Raw genomic sequence first — 7303 nt, 5'->3', positions numbered from 1 at the left:
TTCCCAACCAAAGGGGTGGGAGGAGGAGGCTGGGGGGTTATGCTAGCAAGCTGATTAATTAACTCGCATGAACTGCTCGAATGGCTAACTATAGTGGCAGGCTACCGGGTTACGGGAATTCTAGTTAGAATCCCTCCCACCCCCTTAGAATAGTAGGGCCATAGAATAGTAGGGGCCCGTTCCCCTACAGATAAAGCGGAATTTTCTCAAAGACTGCAAATAGCGGCTTTAACGATGTTATCGTTCCGATCGATTCCGACTATTCTAGTATCCGGTTGTGGTGCAAAGGCATGGAAATCACCAACTCCAGATCTTCCATGCTCCATAACAAGCTCAACTGCTAAACCAAGGGTTTGGGGAGCGCGTCTATAATTGTTTAGAAATTGGAAAGAATAGAATAGTCATTATAGTGGGATAATTCGTCACCCTTTCTAGAATTGTTTAGAAATTGGCCCGGATGAAGTTTGGTGTCAAAATGGCGCCCTTATTGTGCCGGCCCCTAGTCATTCTATTATTCCCCGGCCTTCAGGGGGGTCGCTTCACCAGTCATATGAACCAGACGAATGCCCTTTATAATAGTAGGGCGTGCCGGTAGGGTTAGTTTGGACCCCTACTATTCTATGCAGTTGGGTCGCTTCACCAGTCATATGAACCAGACGAATGCCTTAAAATAGTAGGGCGTGCCGGTAAACAATAATAGTTTGGAAAAGAGGGGATCAATAATGTAGGTGCTGCTCGAACGCGTTATTTATCTTCGATGGGTATGATCTCGGCACTGGAATGTGCCAACCCTATAGAATAGTAGGGGCCCACCTTTCAATAGCTTAAGCTACCTCCCTCCCATTCACACTTGAATCAGGCTTCTGGTATTTTTGTCCAGTGCTGTCATCTTCCGAAACACGGGAAGTGCAGTGAACTTGTCTGCAAGGACGGCAAAGGATTCGTGGTTATAGGGAGCTGTGTAAGTCGATACTTATTGGATGTGATCAAACAATGAGTTTCCATCTCGCTATAGCCTAAAGGTGGTTGGTCACGTGCAGACATATTACACCCTGCTCGGCCTCGTCTATCGAGGAACCGCCCTATATCTATAGTCGTCAGGGGCAGTCGTATCACGTATATAATGGATGGCGAGAGGATGCCCTATCTCGAGCCCAACTATAGATATAGGCCAATGCCCTTTCTCGTCATCTATCTATCTATTCGCATCAGTCGTCTATTCTAGACGTAACATGAGTGACCGGCTCCAGTTTCTGAGTAGTTGATTGGTGCATTTGGGTGGGCCCCTACTATTCTGACGTTGGGCCGTTGAATTGCCCTACTATTCTGACGGGCCAACAACAACTATGCCCCCCATGAACACCCAGGAGGGAAACTAGCCGTTCCGGGAGGGAAACTAGCCGTTCCTTATTAATCAGTCAATTAATTAGCCCGCTTCCCTTAGGATTAATTAACTTGCTAGAGTAAGGAAGGCAAGTTAATTAATCCTAAGCTATAATAAGGAATTCTAGTTGCCCGGAACTATTGCTTCCCACCTACCCCAATTAATGTACGCCTGCTAGAGTAAGGAACTATCCAGAATTCCCCACGTCAATTAATAAGCCTGCTAGAGTAAGAGACACTTCCCTCCCTACCGAATAATCTGTCAAGGGGCAGTTGACTTTACTTACCAGCTACCTTAGAATAGTAGGGGCCCACCCACCCGCTACCATAGAATTGTAGGGGCCCCCCCCACCCAGCTCGGCATTTGCAGTGGCAATCATTAACATTCCCGTCAGAATTGGATTGGAGAAACGGCATTAGAATGGGATGGAGCACCGGCTACAGAGATAGACGCTGGTCCCAGAAATGGCAACCATCACCCTCCCACCCGGTTTATAGCCCCCTACCTATATCCCTGGGCAATTGGCACTCGGTCGACCCCGGTGATGCTGGTGGGAGTGCGATGGAGACATCGGGGAATCGGATCCTTCTCATGCTCATGGAATAGAGCGGGGGGACACAGTGAAACTCACCCGTCTAGTCCCCCGGAATTCTATTCTAATCTAACTTAGCCGTGAAGACTGGGGGAGCAACCATAACCTCGGGGGGGAGGGAATCAACATAACCCCCCACAATAACTATTCCCTGGGGTTCTAGCCATAACTCTGGTTGGGGTCGGCTATAACCCCAGCGCTTAATAGTTGTTGTTGGGTGGGGCCCTACTATTCTAATGGGCGCGGTTACTGTTACTCTTTAGTCAGTCGAGCAGGGGTGGGAGGTAGAAGCCGCACCGCATTGGTTAGTCCGGGTTGGGTCACCATGATTAGATATGGGGTTTAGAACTGTCGGTCGAGAGCCTTACTATATAACTCTAGAAATTCCCTAATTCCAGTTATAGTTATAGTTATAGTTATAGTTATAGTTATAGTTATAGTTATAGTTATAGTTATAGGGCCCTCGACTATATGTAGTCGAGAAACGGCTATGACCGAACATATGTCCAAACGACATCTAATACCGAACGAACATATATCCATATCAGTTGTTTGCTAGATGGAGATAGAGGGGCCTGAAGACAGAGGGGCCTAACCGGGCATCCATCCGATGCATTCCGCAGTAGGCAACGTTAGATTGGACCGTATCCGTGATGAATCCCTTTCCCCATTCGAGCCCTGCTATAGCAAGCAACAAGATCATCCATCTATTATAGTGGGGCATGTTACGTATAGAATTGGGCCCCCTACTATTCTCTGGGACGTATAGAATCTCGAGCTCTTCTGGAACGGTTATAAAGAATAGTTCCGAAAAAACCCTCCCCGCATATTCTTGGAAGATTCTATACGTAACATTCATGCCCAGGGGAACTCAACGTTATCTACCTCCCGGGGGGGCCCCCCCACCCTATAATCCCCTCCCACCCGGGCCCCCGGGGTGGGTGGGAGGAGGAGACGCCAGGGCACGTTCGCTCAAATTCCCTCCCACTTCATAACTATGCCCCCCCCTACTATGTCGAAGGGGTAGCAAGCTCCCTACTATGGCAATAGGCCATCAAAATTGGGCGGGGCCCCACACACGTTGATTACGGGTGGGTGGGATCTATCTATAGTGGTGCTCCAATTTAAGGAGATTCGCCGTCGGCCGTATTACGTCTATAAGAAATCCGACATCGATCGATCCCCGGCCGCGATAGTAGGGCCATCCATCATCATTATGCCGCCGATCTAGTCTGCTGGGTGAGTTCGATGATTCTAGTTGTTGGCGGCCCTTCTATCTCGATTGGCAGGTTGCCCTTTTTAGCCATAGCATATAGGGTGGAGGATCGATTCCTCGCCAGATATAACCCGGGTTGGGGGTTCGAATCCCCTATGATCCTATAATCCAACATCGATCGATCGCCTATAGATAGTAGGGCCATCCATCATCATTATTAGAGATCGGAAAAAAAACTCTGGGTGCGTTCGATGGCGATTTGGCGGGCCCCACCAAACCTAAACCTCACTCCACACCAACAGCGACTTCTACCCCCACTGTATCACGTATTTATCTCCCCCCCCCCCCTCAAATATATTATTGTGTTACGTATTAGATATAAAAAACTCCCCCCCTCCCACAACTACATCTACTAGCTAGTTCCACAGGAACTAGTTACAGCCAACCACTCCTTGTTTTCGAGCAACTAGATAGAGCAGGGGGAGCGCAGAGAGAGCAGGGGGAGGGGGGATTCATCTACTTACCCTACTCAGCCAGTCCTTTCACAAGACTGGCAAGACGATTATACGCTCAATCCACGCAAGACGATTCCGTGCACATTGAGAAGACGATCTGCCAAAATACCACCCTCCAGCGATAGATAGAAAGGCCAGGAAAAAGCACAAGTCGATCCGGTGCACAATTTGAATACCATCCTGGCCACGATGACGGAGACATCTTCGCACAAACGATCCCAAGCTACCGACAAGACATCCTCCATTCCACTCCCACGTCCTTTCTCTACCCACATCCTTCATCTCCATTTAAATGATGTGGTCGAGAAAAGAGAAATAAGCGGCGCATGTGGAGGAATCAGCGCCCGCCCCCCATCAAACATACCCAGTGGGGGGGATTATTGCTTCGCCGCGCTTACCCTGTTAAACTATTCAACTATAGTTGGCACGAGGAACTCCCTCCCACAATCCTCTACTACGGGAATCCAATCCAGGGAGCCCTGCAGACGCAATCCATTCCCACGCTTCCCACCCAACCCCTCGCGAATAGTAGGGCCCCAGCTTCAATAGGGGTGGGGGGCCTAACATCATTGGGCAGTAGTCGGAGTGACGCGCAGAAAACACACCCCGCCAGAACCATATATAGAGAGGGGCTTGGGGGGTGCATCGATATTCAGATTGGGCAAAGGAGGGACAAGGGATGGAAATAAGGCACACTGAGGTCCACACTTTAGTCTAGTGAGTCCCAGCTCCACCTCCACTCAATCCAGTGACTAATCTTCGGTTCAGACTACTTCATAATTAGAGTCGGCAACCATATTGCACGGCTATCAAATGATCGATTCTTCTTCCTTCAAAACTCCATTTCTTCATTCATGATTCTAGCCGGGCCTCGTCACATGCTCCAACACATGCTTGTATCAAGCACGCACTCTCTCGGCCAGCTCGACCTTGCTTTATCTCCATTATGCGCCGTCTCCGGCATTGCGCTACACAGGCCCCCGACACGCCTACCGATTCCGTGAGAGGGGAGCGACAGCATCACAACAGCTTGGAGGCCTCGCAGCCTACAAATGGAAACCAGGCAGTTGGTGAAACCAATTCGTACAATTACGCGATTTATGATGATGCCATAGAAGCAACGGGTGATACGATGGCAGCAACGGCGAGAGCAACCGAGGCAACGGGAACAACAGGAAAAGGAAAAAGACCTTCCCATCTAAGGCCATACATTCTCGTCACACTCGTATCTCATGCCGAGGCACCTGGGAGGGACTTTCGCTAATAAGCACATTATTTTGGAACGCTTACGCCCTCGAATGCGTTCAAGTCGTTGTCGTAATTAATCAGCTTGTGGCGAGTACGAGAAAAGCCTGTTTCATCATTTGGCCCCTCAAATTGATTGTCGCCAATATCTACGTCGGACGACAGCTCCTATTCGATGGGTTCGATGATTCCGTACAGCTTATCAGATAGATAGATAGGGGCCCACACATAGATAAGGGCGATGCAATCCAGCACTCTAATTGGGGCAGCTGGATCAACCTCCTGTCCGGGGTCAACTTCCCACTACCCTGCCAATTCTCCCCGGCCCATAGAATTTGAGGGCTCCGGTTTTTTTCGAAACGTACCCATTGTCCTAAACCAAAGTTCCGGTCTAGTTATTTCTTCGACGAGGAAGCTCAAGAATTCGCTTTTTGACAAAATATGGCCGAATCACTCTCATCCAGTCCTTCTCCCCACCCTACGAAGATCCACTCTCCGATCACGTGGGCAACCGACTCTTCAAAACCCTACTCCAACTTCTGATGCAACACCAAAGGGGGTAGCAACGCCAGCAGTTCACGGCGTCGGAGGGAGGGAGCACTCATTTCAGCCTCCTACGGAGCAGGGGAGCACGTAAATCCAATTGGCCCACGAGCAGTATGGCGGTCTTCTCGGGAGGTACCGCAATCCATTCCTCCCGTCATCCCTTAGGGGGAGCAGTCAGCGAAAGGAAGGCAGCATATGTTATCGGTACCAAAATAGCGGCGATTGGCCTTTTATGGGACCTCGTCCCCATTCCAAACAAGGATGCTCAGAGAGAACATACTGGTGAATTAGTCTGTACCCATCTGTCCCAATTAGAGTAGTTATCGATCAATCCGACATAGGGTTCCATCAGAGTAGTTGCCGATCGATCCAACATAGTTTGAATTGAATCAGTTGGAGATCTAGGCCACGGTGCTAGAAAGGCCCCCGTCACTTTCCGAGGGTTTGCCTAGAACCCTCGACCCCCGCTTCAGTAGATTAGTTGCTATCTGTGGGCGGTTTATTCTAGCAATTCTAGTTGCGTACCAAGAGAAAAGACAAGGTGGAAGATTCTATACGTAACATGCCAACCGGGTGGGAGGAGATAGTGCAATTCGGCTGGGCTCTATTGGCCCCCTTCTATATTATTGTAGGGGTAGGGGGTAGGGAGTAGGCATGTGACGTATAGGATCTAGAATCGCCGTCTTCATTCATAGTGAGTAGGCATGTGACGTATATAATCTGGCGCACCCTACTATAAGCGAAGGGGGTGGGCCGTTACTCTAGCAGGCTGATGCCATTAGGAGGAGATAGCTGAGAAGATGCCTACTATTATATGCGGGGCCGTCTCAATTAGGATCTGTGCTGTGAACTTACTTAAAGATGCATGCAAAGGTTGGCGGTTTGGATAGGGCATCGGTATGATAGATCCTGATTCCCTATAGGAAGGAGAGGGGTTCGGTGTGATAGAATCTATACCCATCGGTTCGGCCGGGGCCACTCCAGTTTATGAGCGCCTACTATTGAAAGGGCGAATTCTATGTGCGTGCAGAAGGGGCCCGCCCTCAAATATATTATCGTGCCGGTCCCTTTCGTCTAGTGGTTAGGACATCGTCTTTTCATGTCGAAGACACGGGTTCGATTCCCGTAGGGGATAGATATCCTTCAGGGGCAGGGCTCAATAAATAAGTAAGGGCCGGGTATGAGTTAGGGCAGGGCTCGGCCGGCTGTTCAGGTCAGGGCCTCCATTTGTCTGTCTTGTCTCTATCCCCCCTTATCCCAACCAATCCATCCCGATCCCATCACAAAACTCTGATTGCAGAGGATGGCGGCCCAGCAGACCCGGCATCCCATCACTGCCCATTCGCACTAGAGGGGGGCTATGGCATGGCCTATCTATAGATGGCATGGCATCACTATGGCAAGGACTTCACGCATCACGACTATGGTAATTCCCAGCAGACCCGGCATCCCATCACGATAATATGCTGCAAAGAAAGGGCCGAACAGTTCTCTCCAAACCGCTTCGATATCCTCCTATGGTTCATGGGGCCCTACTATTCGCACTAAGGCCCTACTATTCGCCAAGGGATCAAGGGCTGATCATTCCCAACCGCCCCCCTACTATAGAAGATAGGCGATTCGGCCTCCAATTTAAGACAGACGCCCCCACCGTGCTGCAGGGTGGGTGGATATAGCCGTTGCCCCCCACTCGCCCCGATGAACTCCTCCCACCCACCCCCCCTTTAGAATAGTAGGGCAGCGGAACCGGAACAAGTAAGCAATCCATCCCCGATCTCAGCAGTGGAAGAAATGAGAGTAGGGCC

At 50.0% G+C, this 7303-nt stretch overlaps 1 non-coding gene across 1 annotated transcript; it reads left to right on the top strand.

Annotated features, from left to right (window-relative positions):
* The first annotated feature begins 6561 nt into the window (after positions 1–6561).
* On the top strand, positions 6562–6633 carry TRNAE-UUC (transfer RNA glutamic acid (anticodon UUC)). Its single transcript has one exon. It is a non-coding gene; the product is annotated as a tRNA-Glu (tRNA).
* The last annotated feature ends 670 nt before the right edge of the window (positions 6634–7303 follow it).

This window comes from Cryptomeria japonica, unplaced genomic scaffold (genome assembly GCF_030272615.1).
Source record: "Cryptomeria japonica unplaced genomic scaffold, Sugi_1.0 HiC_scaffold_22, whole genome shotgun sequence".
In the NCBI taxonomy this organism is placed as follows: domain Eukaryota; kingdom Viridiplantae; phylum Streptophyta; class Pinopsida; order Cupressales; family Cupressaceae; genus Cryptomeria; species Cryptomeria japonica.
The sequence above is the reverse complement of the archived record's forward strand: the minus strand, read 5'-3'. Positions and strand labels throughout refer to the sequence as shown.